General features: G+C 43.7%; 1 protein-coding gene across 6 annotated transcripts in view; it reads right to left on the bottom strand.

The window, feature by feature from the left end:
• Window positions 1–18,996, bottom strand: part of LOC120960013 (mucin-5AC) — a 171,781-nt gene that overhangs the window by 148,100 nt on the left and 4,685 nt on the right. The window lies entirely within an intron of this gene.

Here is an 18,996-nt window from a genome sequence, read left to right as displayed (position 1 = left end):
AGGGTAGACGCTCATTGGAGGATGATGATGATGTAATTTGACACTTTGGTGTAATGTGTAAGTGGAAGCAAATGTGTGAATATCATTAAGCGAGTGTTTTCTGACGCATGATACTGTAGTTTGAATAATTATTTCATTTAACGTACTATAGCGGTACAGCTACACCACACGATAAAGCTATTTTAAAGAATGCTTCGCTATTCGATTTAGCCAGGTGATGCTGGTTTTACACCGCCTCAGAAACCTTGTAAAGATCCCTCCAGTTTGCGAATAAACCCGTTTCCAAGCGAGCTGTCTGGAATATCGTTAATGCTATTATCGCAGCCTCGATTCGTGCCGGGTAAATAAAATTACAATTCCGTACGGCACCCGCCGATCCGTGTTGACTTAGTACGGAGCCAGCCGCGTCAGGTGATCGTGCCAAGATGGTGGCGATGTTTACCTTGCAGATTAGCAAACGCTGAGGAAAGCACTCGGGAGAGGGTCTGTTGTTTGAAGCCGGCTAGGGGTACGCGTCTGCTTTAACTCGAGCGAAAATATTATGCACACAGCGTACCGACACAGCTAGGCCGGTACGATTAAGTATACTGTGTAAATAAAGGGGCCCGCTGCCTTGTGCAATGTAGCTCAAATGTGATTAACCTGCAGGAAGATTCCTGCAATTGTTAATTGCGCTTTGCAAAAGGTTGAGAAAAACAAGAACGGTACGAAACGAATCACGTTTGCACAAATGCTTTTCTTCGTTTCGATTGCAACATAGGCAATAAGTAAAAGCTCAACCTGGTTGACTTATTAGTTGGATTACCATTCCATTACTTTCAATAAAGTGGTTTCTTCCATAATAGTCTTTTTTGTGTGTTGCTGCTGCCGATGCTGCCAAACGATGATGGCGCATTGTTGTGTCGAACCACTATTGGTTTATGCTGTCATTCTATGCAAAATAGCCAACAGTGCAGTGGCAGTAGTGCCAGCAGCCAAGCTGCTCTCCATTTCGAGTGCTTTCGGTTCACTTCGTTTGCGTTGGCGATCGTATCTCGAAACCGGCAGATAATTCAATTCCTACCGATCGAACCTCACTGCTCTTGGAATTGTGGTTTGCTGCTGCTGCTGCGTCACTGTGCGATGTTCGTTCGCGAAGTTTGCACTACAGAGTACGCGCGGAAAGCCACCCGCGATGAACTGCCATTGGGGTGTGGGCGCGGTGGTCTTTGGTGCGCGCATAAATGAAAACCCAATGTAATCCAATTGAACGTAACGAAGCGCATACCGACGATATGATCGCACACACAGACGGGCTGCGAAACAAGCAGCTTGCTAATTTCAATCCCGACGACGTCTTGACGACGAAGACGCGACAAGACAAAAAGCTCCGAGCACATTACAGCGAATAAATTCCCTCACTATCTGCATTGCACTGCGGCGGCTGTGAGATTGCTCGGGAGGGGGAGTGGACGTTTTGATTGTATTTATTTTGTTATCATCTCGCTGCCATCTCAACCTCCGATAAGCACCAAGGGGGAAAAGCCGAGGGCGAAGAAAAAAAAGACCAACATTACTTGCATTGTTTTTCCTCCGGAACCGTCAAAACGTCCATCTACAGTTTTACTTCTACGTTTTCCTGGGGAGAAAAGTACAACTAGAGCATAATCGTAGAAAGCGGAGGCAGTAGCAGTAGCAGTAGTGCTATCAAATCTCTCCCCCCGAAAAAAGACACTCCATAATTTGCTACAAGTGCGGAAGTGATGAATGCGAAATGCTATGGCAACATAATGAACAGATGGAATGGAGCATGAAAATTGGAGAAGACGGCAAATCAACGGGGAGACAGAGAGAGAAAAAAAGCATAGAGACAATCTAGATTCCGGAATAAGAAAAACAACCCGACGGGCGACCGACAGGGTAAAAGATAAATACTAATACCACCCAGCCCCCACCATAAACTTCCAGGCCACGACGACGAGTCACAAATTTTAATAAACGTGACTCCATCCCGCGCTTTTCCTCGCGGCACGTGATCATAGCTTCCGTCCGACTCTAATTCCGCCAGTTATATTTTCGGCTTCAAACTTCACGTTACAATGGGCATGGAAAAGCTGCAATGGTTGGAGGTCTGTTGCAGGCGACCGGAGAAGCGGGAGTTTAAATTTCGTAAGTCAGGGAGACGATTTAAGAGAGCAAATACAGAGGAAGGCAAATACAGACAACCAAACCCACACACACACATACAGACAAACCGTTAATAAATTGAGATGAATAAGAAACGTTCCGGCTGCAGAAGCCAACGAAAGGGAAAGTCAATGATGAAGTTCACCATGGAGAGCAGCGCCCCCGTTGGTATCGGTTTTTCGATGCGCGAAGGCAAGCGCAAAACCGTTTTGGGAGCGTAATATTTTAATTAAATGCACCGTTGCCGAGGTGAAGGTAGCGTATTCAACGTAATTAAAACCATTATGAAAACAAATGTCGCAAAAAATAATGCTAGACACATCTCTTCAAAGGCGCCCACCATCACACGCAACCCGAGGTGGTCAAGCCAAAGAAGAACGAAGTTTAGCGCAGAAGGGTACGATTTTTTTTTGTTTTGCTGTTGCAAGAAATAGGAACATGGAAAAATGGAAACATTGGAGCAATGGGGAAATGAGGTTTCGGAAAAATTATCACCACACTTTACGGATGGAGAGAAAATTGCTTCTGGCCGAATTTCCATTGGCTTCTACATTGCCTGGAGACGTAAACAATGATTTGGAAGAAAGTGAACAATTTATTTAGGGAAGTCTCAAAATTGTAACTGATGCTCCGAGAAGGTGAATAATTAAATAAGGACACTGGAAAGTTCATGGTGACTCATGAACATGGTTTTAATGGAAACACAAGGATTTTAATCTTCCATTAACAGGGACGATCGTACTACGGCACTAAGTAAACGTAATAGTAAAGACACATTAAAGAGAAATAATAAATAAATAGCAGGATATCAACCATTGCACGAACAAGGTAAAAGTTATGTTGGACATTGGTATCTCCAAATGAGTGCTTAAATTGCATTTTACTGATTTATTAAATTTCTCTATGATGTTTACGATTTATGTAAAACACGCCACACATTTCTTTAGAATTTGGCAAAAAATTTGCTAATACAGTAAAGAAGATACTCTATTTTTATTTAGTTATTTACTTGATCAAACAATCCATACGTGATAATCCAAAAAATCACTAATTTGCCAGTCTCGGTTCCGAGTTTTGCATTTGTCTTTTTAATAACTGTATCCACCGATCATTAGCGTGAATAAACACTTTGAATGATGAACAAGCGCCATATGACATAATGTAATCGGCATGCACAACACCATTTCCACAGCATGATTAGATCACTGTTTCGTGTGACTTATGGCGATTTTTGCGCTATGAGAAAAGCGTACAACCGTTTTTGTGCTCTTTTTTTCCTCCTACTCCCACTTCCTATATCTGCACCCCAACCGGGTTAGCGTTGATCGATAATTGGCCGATGTGCATGATGCAACCAGGTGAGTTATTTGACACACACACACACCAAAAAAATCGCTTACCATCACTTCCATGCAGCATCACGTCACACAATTTCACCGTCGATCACCTTCCCCCAGAGCTAGCAGCTCGTATTGGACAGCTACTAATTTGCTTTTCGTTGCGAAAATTAACCCCCACAGTCGGGTGGAAATGAAAGCACAACCACAACAAGTGTGGGAAGGTGATGGTAAAGATCAAGCCGGTTGCCGTTCAACGACAACGACCGGAGCTGGTGAGAATTATGAGAAAGTATTACGGAAAGACGGGTAGCAGAGTTGTACCTTTTGCCATACGCACCCGCGCGCCTCATGTTAAGTGTGTAAAACACTGCGCGACTAACTATTTGCAGCAAAACCGCGCAAAGCAACCTGGAACGCAACCACCGTCGCCATCGCTCATCTCGCGCAACGTAACCAGGCGAAAAACAAGCGGAAAACTAATCGCCCCTTCGGCAGGGCGAGCTAACTGAACTTTAAATCGGTAACGCCGGTTAGCTTTCGTGCTCTAGGGTTGTCTGTTTCGTTTGGTAAAGACATTACCGCATCGCGCGCTTGTTTCACAGGGCCATCAACAGCAATGTGGGACTAGATTACGCGCCGCAACAAGTGTGCCCATGTCGGGGAGGAATAAAGGAAATTAAAGTAACGTTTGTTTATGTCATGCCACAAAGGTGATGGATTTCGAATGGGAAGAAATTATTCAATCACTTACAAAAACATGAGGAAGAAACTATGCTTTTGTTTGTAAACTGTGTTTGTGTATGTTTTTCGTTTTATTGTCAGCTTTTTGTGTGTAATTTTTATTTCCCATGATTTTTTACCGAAAAAAAAAACAAATTGCAATATGTTACAAGTTAATGCAAGCGCAACGTAATTGGAAAATAAATCAAACAACGAACCGGTTTAAACTTTAAATCATATTTCCAATTGTTGCAGTTTCGAAAATCTGTGCACCGAAACCATGTGTGCGTATAGGAGCAGTTTTATTGTGTCTCTCTTCCCGAGCTCGTTCAATTTGAGGGCACAAAATGCTGAACTAACGCCCTTTTTCCCTCAATTTTCCAGCAACCTCAGTCCTGCCCACCAAACTTTAACTACCAAATCACCGTCCGGAGCAAATGGCATGCATAAGCTAACTGTGATTTATTGAGCCCGCACAAGTACCGACACAACACACACACACACACATAACCAGTCTCGGTCCCACTGATCCAATTGAACGAAGCGGAATTGAGCCTGGTGGAAAAACAACATACCACAGCGATCGTTAGAACAAGCTAAAATAGCCAACACCCCCCCCCCCCCCCCTTCGCCACTACATTCGTTGTCAAACAGCCAGCCCGGCACAGACTCCGAAGCAAAGCGTTTGGTTTCGCGTTCAACGTTTTCGTTTCCGAGACCTTCCGGGTTAACGAACCGGGCACACGTTCGATCAGACCGCTTCTTCTTGGTTGGCCTTGTTGCACAGTGGGAGAAAGGGGAGGCAATTGGAGAGGTTCATCACTTATGCTTACGATATGTAAACAGGGTGGTGGTCACAGCTGACCGTTACGAATCAATAGTGAAGCAATACAATAAATCAGTTTCTTAAATAATTTACGCTTTACCAACATTGTTGAAGCGCGTGCGGGAATGTTGGAAATGTGTGCACAGGCAAGCAAGCAGGAAATTTAAACTACTAGTCTGTTCAAACCATCACCAACTGGTTGTGGTTTTGTGACACAATGTTTACTTCCGCTCGCAAACAATCCCAAAATGAGGAGAGCCCATTTACCAACCCTCTGCTGAAGCATAAAAATCATAAAAAAGTGTTTCCTGAAATGCTTGTATTTTCAATTTAGGAACTTTTTTTTTTATTTCACCCAACATCCGATTGCTACCGGGCAACGCCGGGGATTGGGGTCTCCCTTTACGGCGAGCACCGAAAGTGAGGTTGGTTACCGGTGAAGGAAGGATGCGCCCATCTCCAAGCTAGCCCACTTGAGCACCAACCATAATTCAACGAAATAATCACCCAAATTAAGAAACTCTTCTGGCGGGTGGCATTCGAAGGCCCGCCCGCGAACCGTTACCATTAGCAACGAGTATTATCGCATTACGGAAAACCTCCCTCGGTGCCCGGGTTTTCATTACGACCAGAGCGTCCATCGCGCGGCTATGCTGAAAATCGTCCAAAGTAGGCTCGGTTTCAAGCAAACATAACAAAAAAAAAAGGTTTTATTTCGTCCCAGTAAAGAGAGCGAACGAGAAGGTAGATAGAAACGAGTGAGAAAACCAAAACAAATAGACTGATGCCTACGGTGCGCAGGTTGACTTCTCCACCGAGTGAAGCCTTTTATAACCCTCGAAATGGTGGTCACCACCGTTTTGAACCCCCTGCTAACCCCACTGATATTCGCGGACCAAGTTTTCCACGAGAATCTGTACTTCCATCATCTCCACTTCTAGCACCCTCTCATAAACAACGGAAGCTCATCCCGGCTCTAAGCCCGGTACGGTCCCCGACGCTGCACTCTGCACACAAACGCTCTCCTTGGGATTGTTACAGATTATGGAGCACTTCTTTACCACCGCACGGCTGCGGGTTTGAAGTTGGACCCTTTTTTCGGTTGGACAATGCCACAAGCAGCGGTGTGTCTGGTGCAAGAGGTCCACGTGGTGTGGTCGCTAAAGACGAAGACTGAGCGCTCGAATTCCACAGAATGAGATCTATAAATTTAGGCTTTTTGTGACTCGTGCTCAGAATATCGCGCGGGCGCTATCGGTAAGTCGGTCTTTGCCGTTAGGTATTTCTTCCCTTCGTTCTTTATTGATCGCGTTACCATTTGGTGCAGTTGTAATGGTGAGCAAGCACGCGCAGCAGAAGAATACTGGAGCAGGCAGGGTTTTCTTCGGGACATTTAGATCGGCGATGGTGAAGCACATGGACAAGGCAAACCATCCTGCCCCAAACAATTCAATCTGCCGGTCATGAAGGGTCTTGCCTGAGGGCACCTTTAGCCATCCCCCGTGGTTGAACCTTTCTGCTCTTGGCCGTTTGTTAGCGCATTTCCATTTGTGTGCTGCCGAAGATGTCTTTATCTGCGGTCGGCGATCGACACGATTTGTTTTGGGGGGGGGGGGGGGGGGGGGGGATGGGGGGGGAATTTACAATAAATACAATGCAACAAGCACTGCCAAGCCTGGTAAAGAAAATACATTTCGATATAGGTCGTTGAGCATTGTTATTGGATGCCTTAAGTATCTTTCTTCAGGTATAATGCTTGGTTACGTATATTACCGAGGTTGTTTAAAAAGCTCTAAGGATTGCAATAAAAAATATTTTTCGAGTTTCAAACTAGTCATAGACTTCGATGAACTTCTTCCATGCATTTATATTTATAAGAGAACTCGTCGTTAGCAATGACATTACAAAACCATCCTCAAAACTCAACGATTTTGCTTTTGCTTGACCATTCAAGGCCACCCCGGAGAATAGACGCTCGATGTCTAACTCATGATCTTGCGAAACGGTTGTCCCACGGTCACACCGCAAAAAATACGTACCGAGCCTAGGTTAGCATCGTGAGCTTACAAATGGTTGAAAGATGAAACAAAAACCACAGCAAGTCAACCACACCACCTTGTGCCTAAGAAGCTTCACAGAGCGACAACATAAGAAGATGGTTGAAGCTCCGGCCACGATACCACCAATGTACCAGCCCAGCTCGACAACTTCGTGTGTCTCTTGCGGCGTCGTTCGTAACTTCGTGAGTGAACTCAACCTTGGGGAGCTGTATCGGAGTCAGACACTTGGACAGAAGTTTTCGAAGCAAAAATCCATCTCCTGGGCCTGGGGAAATGTGAAGCCCAACAGTCCCGCGCAAAGCAGGATGGTCACAGCCGACACGAGAGAGAGAGAGTTCTATAAATACATAACGGACATGCAATGCGGCAACCATAATTTTCTTCACACCATTGTCTCCCCACCGACCCTCAAAGCCCCGCCAAAACATCCATCGAGCCTTCTTCAGCTTTCCTAAAGAAGAGTTTTTACTTTCTTTCTTCCGTGTTCTTTGTTTGCGTGTTGTTCACTGGACTGCGCTTTTCGCAGGGAATGGGGATAGGTAGCAAAGATACCACCCGGCAGAGAGGTCACAAATTATGGTCGCCTGACCGAACGTACGGCTGCTTTACAGTTCGCTGCTGCTGGTCGACGGAACAACAGCATCTTCAAAGACGTCCTCAAACGACGAATCGCACAAATGGAGCACAAACAAAGCAAACTACGCAATAAGATGAACTGAGACCAGGCGTTCTAAAAAAAGGTACCTCAAAACTTGGGGTACATAGAAAGAACACACGCAAACGCGGGAAGGGTAGCGAAGGAAAAAGGGGAGCTTGATGTAAGAATTCGCTGGAAACCAATCCTCAACGCAGGAACGCTAAGCGTGTACAAATTTGTCATTCGTCTTTTCTCTATCGTTCCGATGGAGCCTAGCTATTCTTAGGTAACACAACACACACCGCGCCACAGTGTGCATTTGTGCTGCATTTACCGAAAAGTGTCTTACCCAAAACTCGTAGCACTTACTCTGTGTACTGTTCGCTCTAATGGGGCGGGTTGTAAAGTGGCTACGTGGAGTGGTAGTTCCATGAAGATGTACTTTAGACACAGGTTTTTGCTTTTGCTTGTTGAACAGTTTTTTATCATCCAAGCGTAAAAGAAGAAAGACCACTTTGACAGTTGTGTCCGTGATGGTCGCTTTATCTGAAGTGAGTTGATTTTTCCTAGAAGTTTGGAGTCCATTATAGTATGTAACGCTTTTAAAATGTATCATTTTTTGTGGTTTTTTAAGAAACATAACTTACTAAGATTTAAAAGACTCTTATGGACATGAGAGACGATAATGACAGCCACTGTCTGTAATGTATCAATTACGTCACGTGCTATGGTATCTTCAAAAGTGTAGAGGTTCGAAAAAGGAAAAATATCGAACGGTCAACTATTTGTGTGAGGCACAGAGACATTGCATTTAACCTAAAATTTATTGAACGTCTTTGCTAGTAAGACTGTCTTGTTTTTGAATATTGTTTTTGACTTCGCTGATTCCAAGTCACCTGAGGTCTAAAAGAATAAAAAAGGCACATGTGTAAGATCTATCACCCAGCTGCCCTCTACAGATTTTGTTTTGGCGTATTTCAGCTATACATTCTTCGGATCATCTTTAGCAGAGTATACGAGCATTGACTGTGGAGCTGAAGGATGCACGGCGACCTTAATGGGCACTAAGGTGAACTGAATATGCTGAATGATAAAATATCTGGGGCACGTTATGAGACTGACTACCAAGAAAGTGTTCCATGGAGTCCTCAGTTCTACAAGATGCACAGAGGCGTGACACTGAGCTTAGGTTCAAAGTCAGAATCAGGTTTCAAATCCCAGTGACCATACCGGTTGAAAACTATTGGTCATGAACAAATGTATCACAAAACTGTTCATGACCAATACTGAGGATCTGGTTAAATACTGTTATTATGAGGCTTTATAGCATAATCGAGTTAAAATTAGCTGATTGACCATTTTCTTCTTTCTTCCGCCGAAATAAAAAAAAACGCATCTGTACGGTTTTGCTACTATGCAAAAGCTTATTGCCTGAATTAACTGACTATGAAACGAAACAGTACACAATCAGACCTTCATAAACCATCTTTCACCGAACCATTATCATATTACCTTGCCATCAGGAATGGGTAGAAATTTACTTATAATGTATGCACCCATCGGCTCCGGTTATTTGCTTGAACAAACATTAGAAAATCGATGGAATTCGAGCGCAAAAACAGCACCGATTAAGCGTTTTGGCACGGTATCATCATCATTCGGTCCTCATCCATAGTGGTCGGGCAACGGTGTGCCTGGGGATTTGTGTTTTTGCATCTGTTTCGAACCCGTATACAGGCGATTAGTTTCTGAGCAGCAACCGAGCGAGAGGGAGAATGCAGAATGCCTTCGCATTAGTTTACCATCATCAGTTGGCCATCACAGTTTTCCATCACATTGCATTCGCACGCAAAAACATGATGAAACCTGCGCAGGGGATGAAGCCCGACACGCAACACGTTAATTGGTGTTCGATCGAGCAAGTAGCACCTTTGGCCAAGGAGAAGAAGGCCCTCTCGCCACCCTTTCCGGTGCACCCGTGAGTCTGGGGGTGTTCTGACTAATTATTTCACTTCTTTGAAAGTTTTCACCCGCCGGCAAGGAATGTTTCGTTCTGCACCGCCTAACGCGCGCGCACACACACACACAAGCGTTCTTTCTCCAAGAGGTCGGTCAAGTTGAACCGATAAATCGTACGCTTGTGGGAAGGGGTTGTGCCAGGCCGAACACGATTAATTTCGATAGCAACTGGCACGGGGGATGAAAAGGCGACTTAGGGGGAAAGATAGTAAGACGTTTGAGGAAACCGGAGAAACTACCAACAATCAATCCCCCGGTTCCTTCGCATCAATAGTGGGGATGTTTTCGTGTTCCACACATTGGCAGCTGATTAATATGCGTAGCGCAAACAGCCAGCACAACATCTTCAGCACAACATAACCCTTATGCTTGGTTGACTGCTTTCGGAAGGGTTCTCACGTTGCATGGCGATGTAGGGGGCTCGGACCAGCAAAGACAGGGCGGCAGGAGAGATGGTGTTGATTGACCGTAATTGAGCAGAAATCATTGCAGCACGATAGGTTTCGTTTGACCGTGCGTTTTGTTGCTTCAACCATAAACACAAAGACATGCAGGTATGTCTCTCTCGCACTCTCTGCCATCAGTGCTAGGGCAGAGTCCTGAAAGGCATAAGGCAACTTGGATTTTAAAGATTGAGAAATAAATCGCACTTTGTTTCTCCAAAGAATACTTTATTTCCTTACATAACCCATCGAAGGCAACATCTCGCTCTAAAGTCGACTCTTACGTCAGCAAATTCTGCAACAAAAACCTAAACATACACTATCCTTTCAAGCAAATCTGTTTCCCTGCTCTAACACCCTCCCCCGTACAGTCTGTTCTCTTAAATTAATCCTTCATTTACACATCCGGCAGTATTTGTTTTTGACATTAGCATCCATTTTGGGGCTCGAGTGCTCAAGACACACACTATACCTTTTCCAGTTCGTTTACTTCCAGTGCCAAGCCCGCAATCTTTTAGGAGAGTTTTCCTGCCTAGTTCAGCATGTTTTTCTGCAATACTGTTCCAAACCACAAGCCTCAATATGAAAAACCCTTGGTATAGAATACTCGACTCGACTAAAAGATAGGGAGGAACACACACGTGCCGTTGAAACTTCCTTCCATGCTTTCGGCAACCGAAGAACTGATCCGGCAAGATCCTAGTCGGGTAGCAATGCTTTTAGCAATGATTATATCGTATGTCTAAAGGGCCCTGCTATACAGGAACCTGACGTACGTCAGCAGAAGCAATCGTAATGCAAAGTGATGAAGAAATTAACCTCACATCTCAGTGAGTAAATGCGAAAATGCGTACGTATTGTTTTACTTAGACAGCGCACCAGGGAACGGAGGGTGAACAAACATTATCATACAAGCCGATCTGCATGCAGGAGAAACTGCACGACCAGGGGACGCGCAATGTTGATAAGAAACGTCAAAACCAAAGGCATCCCTAGGAGAAAGAGAGAAGACTGTGTTCGGTTGCTGTTTCCGCTTCGTTAGATTTTGCGTTACAAATCTTGTGCTTGTGCCGCAGTGTTGCCATGGTTCGGGGTAAGACAAATTATAAGAGGCGAAACAAAACATAATCACCCAATGCATCATTCGGAGTTGTCTGTTGCCCAACTCGACACGCAACGCAGGGGTGGAAATAAAGAAATCATGCACAAAGTACAAGTTATTTGTTTGTATCATTTGTTCTGCTTGTAGGAGAGGAGGAGCAAGCGACTTTGCTAGAAAAAAAAATGTAAAAGAAAGCAAACATTCATGTTGAATTCCCGATTTTCCAAATTCGTGCAGCTAACCGTGCATGATGGAGGAACATTTCGCTAAAAGCACACAGTTTAAGGACACTTTTCCTTTTGCTGTGCACCCTCCGCTCGGTTCCTCGCACTGCTCCGTCTGTGTACGGATTGTCGTGATGAGATTGAAGCGGCGTTGCACGTGTTTGCGGTGGATTAAGCTCTCTTCACCCTTTTATCGCATGTTACACCCAATAGCTTGCACGAGGACAGACTGGCTTAGAGTTCTGTTTACCATGGCAACATCTTCCGCCGGCACCACTTCCGCATCCGGAAAGATCGAATCGAAAAATAAAATAAAATGTTGGTTTAAATGGGAAACGATTTTCTCGTCTTTTTTTTCTTGTCGTCCATCCGCCACATCGGTGTAAACAATAAGGAAAACTGCACATTTTATGGTGGGGTTCAATCTTTTCCTCAAACAACGCGCCACCACAATTTGTGATTGGCACGTGGCATGTCTTTCCTCGTGGTTTAAGCGAGGGTGCATTTTTACAGTTGCAAAAACGAGGGAGAGAAATAACTTCAGCACCCTTTTTACCGCATTTTTGTTTGGTTTGCACAGATAAAAAAACCGAAACGAAAACCCCGCCAAGTCGAGCGCAAGCATGGTGCATTACATTTTAATTGGCAGCGAGCGTAATGAATCGCATTAATGCGCTATTACACATTGGTCGGTAATGATTGAGCACATTATGCAATAAACGGTGGTTTTTATTTTGCATTCACGTTTATGCGTGTGTTGTTTTTTTTTTATTGATGTGACACATTTTGTCCTGCCTTACGCGGCAGGTCCAATGATTTGACTTTTCTCTGATTGCAATGTGTCAACGGAGCGGGCAAAGTCGTAAAGCAAACACATGTTGCACAATCCGTACTTGAGCCTGCTGGCTAGCGAAAGGTATCAAACAGCTGTCATGTATTATTGTGACTGTGGGAGTGAAAATTTACATTCACTAGAACTGCTGGCAAGTAGACGAGAGCACGTTTGGAGCGAGCTGTACTAAACTATACTATTCATTTTATATGTGATTTACAGTTTGCATTTGGCAGTCACTTCGCTGTGTTATGCGTTTTATTTAATGAGGTTAAACCAATTTACATGCTTTATGCCGAGCAAACAAGAGGCTGTAATAAATTACTTTGATCTAAACAAGAAAACCATTTAACAGATACACACAAAACTATAGACTCACACTTCACAATGACTACCAAATCCCCTGTAATATAGAACAAAGCGCACGAAAGATTCGTAACGTGAAAGTTAAATCCTTAATAGTTTTACTATTTCAACTGTTGGAGCTGTCTCTATAAATCGCTTTCCTTGCAGTCGTATCTTTATATCAGGATAATCATTTCTCGTACAAAAAAGTGTTTTTTCCACCGTCTAATACTATCCCAATTATTCAGATGGGGGTATCATTCACCAACGAGTGGTAGAATTAAATTAAAAATACGACTTTAAGAAGCTGATCATAAATTTGGCGCTGACACAGTGGCATAGCAGCAACTTGAAAATAAAACCGATACAATCAATCTATTTCTGGGTGTTTCCGCTATTCGATCGCTTTAACGATCATTCACCACGGTAAAAGAACACACACCAAGGGAGTCACGACGCACGCTGCGGGAGAACTCGAAAAATATGTCCATCCATTTTGGTATTTTCGGTTTCATCTTTCATCAAATTCAACGCTTTGTGTTCGCGTCTAGCGTCTTATCCCATTCTAGTATCTCCATTCGCATGCGTTCCACAATAAACTCCCACTGACACTGAGATGCGATGGCGAGGCAAGCAAAGGCGGCGAAGAAATAAAGCGCCCCAAAATGGACAAACCGAGGAGGTTTGGAGGTTTGGTGCACCAGGTGGAACCGCTTTTCCAAGCTTCGTGCAGACACAACATGGGCACGATTTTACGTTACGAAACTCCGTTTCTGTAGCGCCCTTTGTTGTTGGATGGGTGCCTCCTTCGTCCGTATACATTTTGCCGCGCAGCGCATGTAATTGTTCCGATGAGCCACGATTGCTTGATAGCTCTTTTCCAACGCTCCAACCCCCTCCTAATCTAGCCGATTTATGTGTTTCGCTTTTCCACTGCGATTGCAGCCGGCACGATGATTTTGATCGCAGCTGAGCGATGAGAAAGCAGATGACACCCTCACTATGTTGTGTGACCCTTTCCCATGACCAAGTGCAAATAGCGTAGAAGTCAATTTGTTTTTCGGCTCGTTCGGGAACGATGGGAAACGATGGGTTTAAATGCATTTCACTGTCCCTACGCTCGCTCGCTCGAGAAGCTATTAACTTTGCGTCACACACACACACACACACACTAACACCTACCGTAGTGTGGCACAAAGGGGATGGGGGATTGTGTGTTGTGACAAATTTTACGCTCCCGGCGTTACAGAGGTCGCGTGCCAACGGGGGAAACGGAATTGGGGTTGCGACAGCGGAAAAGAAGACGATTTGTCCCCTGATCGTGCCGGATCAAAGGCAAACCATGCGCACGCACGGACTGCATCGCTCGACTCGATACAGCACACGTTTCATTCATAATGCACCCGATATGCAGCGCAAGACATAAGGTTGCACATAAAATAGGATCCCCCTCCCAAACACTGGCACAGCAGCACGTAGGTGGTAACAGCTGACGACGGCCAAGCGAGAAGATGACCGAAGGGAACCAACGCTCACCCTCACTCGAGCTGCATTCTTTTTTTCCCTTGGAGGAGTCTGAAAGGTTTCGATTCAATCGAAGAAGACGACGGCGATGGGAGGTGAGTTGGAGGATAATGATGCCGAACGATGAAACACGATGCGTTAAATGTCGCGCTATTTAGAGTGTGGTGGTTTGTGGTGGGAAGAAGAGGCTTGCCCAAGGGCCACTTCTCTCTCTCTCTCTCTCTCTCTTTCTCATAGTTTCACAAAACTGTCTGGACAAATAATACACACACACACGAAACAAGCTGCTACGAAATTTATGTTGTGAGGCATTCTCGCCCACGCGCACGTTTCGTTTGAACGTTTGCCCACGATTGCCCTTCGACTACGGACGACGCCGATGACGACGGCGATGACGATGATGATGCACGGTGTGTTTCGATGGGAAACTCACTGCAGGCAGGGGGTTTCATAGTACAAATGGCAAATGCACCTATTTACAGCCCGGTGCCCTTCGAGCGCTGTTTTTCGTGCGATGCGATACCACCTAACCGTGCAACCACCGTGCGCACAGGGGCGTCGTTTATGAAGGAAAGGAAATGAAGGTGTTTCAATGTCGCTTGCAGAAAAAACGGAATTCCACCAAAGTTCTTCAAACGAGAGAAATTATTAATCGAATGAGCATTTTGTGTTTTCATTTATTTCAATAACAATACATATTTAACTGAGTTTTAAAAAGAAGAATACAACGAGTATTTTTACAGAATTTGGTTTTTTGACCCATCAAAATTGCCGATGATTGCCTTATGCTATTGAACTTTTCCATAGTATGGAAAACTCTCGAAACCCTGTAATATGTGAGCAACATGTTGATTCTAACATGGATTAGTCATTTTTAAAGCGATTTAATTATTAATATTTCATGTTCTACAACCATGACAAATGGGGATATACTGACTTCGTTGTACGAAATGGATTTTATTATTGTTGTTTATTCAATCGTACATCGAAAACGGCTTAAAGAGCATCAACATACAACAGAAAATGATAAAGGTTAAAATAACAAAGACCCGGTTACGCAACAACTTACGGGAACAACAAGTATAACACATTTTTGAATGAAGACAAGGACATGTCGAACTCGAATAGAGACAAATGTTCATTGAAACTGCCAATCATGATTAACAGCAGCTTAAGAGGAGCGTTACGATCGTGATTTGTACGTGAACATGTAACGTGCAGGGATTATTGATGGGGTTAGTCTGGGTATAGTAAATCAAAGCTTCTCCTAGCAGATAAGAGTCGTCAATAGTTCTTTATAGTAATCCAGCAATGAACGTGGCCTGATTTTTATGTCGCTGAAATTCCGGACTCTGAAGTCCTAATAGTTTACAGCACTCACTATAAGAAGGTAACTCAGATTCGTTAATCCAGCCTATCTTGCGTACATCGAAACGAGTGAATTTTCGTTTGATTGCTTCAAGTCCGTTTATCTACTCAGAGGTGTATGTACTGGTGATGGTTAAAATTGGGGAACCGACTGAGGAAGATGGGTCCGACAAGTGTTATCCGGTGCTGGCCAGAACCGTCCAGAGTCGTCCAGAGTCGGAGTCATCCGGAATTGGAAGCATTCGGAGACGTCTGGAATCAGAATCGTCCGGAGTCAGTGTTGTCCGGAGTCGGAGTCATCCAGAGTCAAAGTCCACCGGAGTCGCCCAGAGTCGGATACGACTCGAGCCAATGGTAGAAACCCTAATCATAGAAAGTCCTATATACGATCAGACGACTCCGGACGATTGCAGACGACTCCAACACCTTACGACTCCGACTCCGCACGACTGCGACTCCAGCCGAACGAATTCGGACGACTCTGGCAAAATCGGATTCAGAGTCAGAATCGGACTAAGAATAACTGGAATCGGATTGGAGTGGTGAGTACACAACACATTCACATTCAGATTAGTTTTCATATTGAGCCTACACATCTGTTAGTTAGCACGACTAATAACACTTTCGTAATAAAGTGAAAGCAGTTATATCAAGAATAGCTCTTTACACTAGGTTTACGGAACCTGTCAATTTGACGGAATTTAAACTTTGAAGCGAAATACTAAAAATAACTTTTGTTTAATCTTGAATTTTACTTTTCGTAAATTTATCATAACATACTTTGAGTTTGTAGCATAAGTTTCATTTTCATAACTTTCATAGATTTTCATATGATGCAGATGATATTCAGATGCATATCTCTACGGAACCCGTCAAATTGCCGGGAAGGGGGGGGGGGTTGATTACACTTAGTTTATTCGGTTAAGCTGTGACATTTTTCAACAAAGATAAATGTAAAAATTAAAGAGAACTATAAACCACTTATTATCATAAAAAATCTTGATAAATGATTTCAATAAAGTGGTCTCAAACGGAATTGCTGATCAACTTATTCCTCGTGTTTTTCGAAACTCCCGCGGACATCGGTCAAAATGTGGCATTGAAAAGCTATCGGTTCATGTGTTCGGTAAAACAATATCGACTGTTTCAGTAAATTAGCATTATGCAGACATTTTTTTATGGGAACAAAAACAAGATAAACGATTCATTTTTTATTCAGAATGAACGGCTTTGGAAGTGCTGCTTAAGTTAAATTATTCATAATTTTAATAAAAAAAGGGTTTTACATGTTTTTAACCAATATAAATACGTATTTTTATCCATCCGTCAAATTGACGGGTATCCGTAGAGATAGGTATATAAGAGACGCCGGTAAACCTAGAGTTAAGTAATAATAAGCCTAACGCTTTTGAGCTTGTTCAGAAATTTTGCGAGAAGTGAATGTTGATATGTGATGCCATATATCACTAAAAAGCTAGAATAAATGAATAAAATATTATTTTTTTTTTGTATAATTCAAACCGAAACATTTAAGTTGACAATAAAGATAAAGCAATGCGTTTTAATATACTTGAACGAAAAATCAATGAAAAGGATTCCTGATCGTACCAATGCGTACTTCAACCCAAGCCCCAAGATATGTATGTGTATCTGAACGAAACAAAATGATTCAAAAAACATAAAATAATCATCCTACAATAGAGAACTACACCTTTTACATAAATATTTAACACATTACCGCCCACATTACAGCACCGCGTTACAAAAGGCTGTTGATAAAATCATAATAATTATGGAATCATTCAATGTTATTGTTACTGAAAGCCAACTCATCACCACGCGGCGGTACAAAACAAACCGGCGGCTGCCGGCTAACGGTGCAAATGCGCGTTCACTTCCGCGGGTTTTGTTTGTTAGTTCGTATTTGCTTTCACGTCCGTTTCGGGTTGTTTCGATAAAAATCACTGACAACTCAGGGCGGATGATGTCACACTAATATGTGCGTTCTCGCGTGTAGGTATCGTAAAGTTATGGTAGATTTTTTTAAGAAGCATTTTTCATGTGCTTGCGATACTTGGGAGACACTTGCCGGTGAAGGCACCGTCAAGTGACTAACTTCTCTGTTGAGTAACTGAGCATTTTTCGGCGCAGCTTAAGAGTTCGCCCACATGGGCTCGGTTTGGGGTGAGGCAGCGCTCATGACTCATTAGCGCGCCTCCGAAAGTGGGAGATTTATATGTTTTTGCTTTGAAAGAGCTTATCCCATAATGAGGATTGCTAAAGAAGAATAAGCAGCTTTTGACCTTTCTTAAGCATTCAAAGCTTAGAAGTAATATTGTGTAAATACCGATTAAAGTTTACATTTTCTGGAACGAACTTTAATTTTGAATACAAAATAACACCACTCCCTTCCGAGCAATAGGGCGTTCAACTATTATTGGACCGTTTTTACTTCACCGTGTCCACCCAGGCCCGAAAAGAAATCGCCAACTAATGCTTGTACAGCACACCAAAACGCACCACTCGCAGACCTTTCCAAAGTGGCCACACCAGTGTACGGGCGCAGAACCCACGCGTCCTCAACGCCACCTCCTACACAGCCCAACTGCAGCTGCAAATCTCGACCGCCTTGCGACGGTATCTATTCACACACTAAAAAAAAAAGACTTGTACAAGGCGCGTGAGCGTCTTGCCTTACTTTCAATCATTGGTGCACCTAGTTTTGTCACCCCGAGCTGCCCTTAGCAGTGGCGGTTTTCGTTGCGGTTAATGTCGCCGTTTGATAAGTACCCACCGTTCCCCGCTTATCCTAACGTTACCATTACACACTTTCCGATCAACGCTACACTAAACTGGACTGAAATTGAACTTTGTGTGTGTGTATGAGCGCTAAATCGAATGGCACAGTTCGAATGAAAGACGTCAGACGCCAGAGCGAAACGAGGAAACCACCCCAAACCAAAAGCAACTGCAGAAAAGCCGACAGGGAAAGGGTTTGCTTGTTGTTGTTTTTTTTTCGATAGAAAAGTAAAATCACCTCCTTTTCCCCTGCTGTTTGAGCGGAGGATTAGATTCAGGTCAATCGAACGCCAGCGTGATTGAACTATCCGGCGAAAAGATAGATACTCGCATAAAGAACCAGTGTGCACAGTGAAGGGAGTGAGTGTGCTGCCGGGTTAGGGGAATGGGACGACGAGTCGCGGTGGTCGTCTCGTTGCTAGCGAGAGAAAATATTGAAACGCTTGCGATTAAGCGATCGTTCATAGTCGTTCGTTTCTGTGTTCCAGATTTTTTAACGTTTTGGCTCTTTCTTACTGTTCCGTGGTTAGATGGGAAGGTTGCAAAAAAAAAAAACCACAATATCCATGGGGCCCCCATGGGCCAATTTGA

This window comes from Anopheles coluzzii, chromosome 3 (assembly GCF_943734685.1).
Source record: "Anopheles coluzzii chromosome 3, AcolN3, whole genome shotgun sequence".
NCBI lineage: Eukaryota > Metazoa > Arthropoda > Insecta > Diptera > Culicidae > Anopheles > Anopheles coluzzii.
This window is presented reverse-complemented; position numbering and strand designations above follow the sequence as displayed.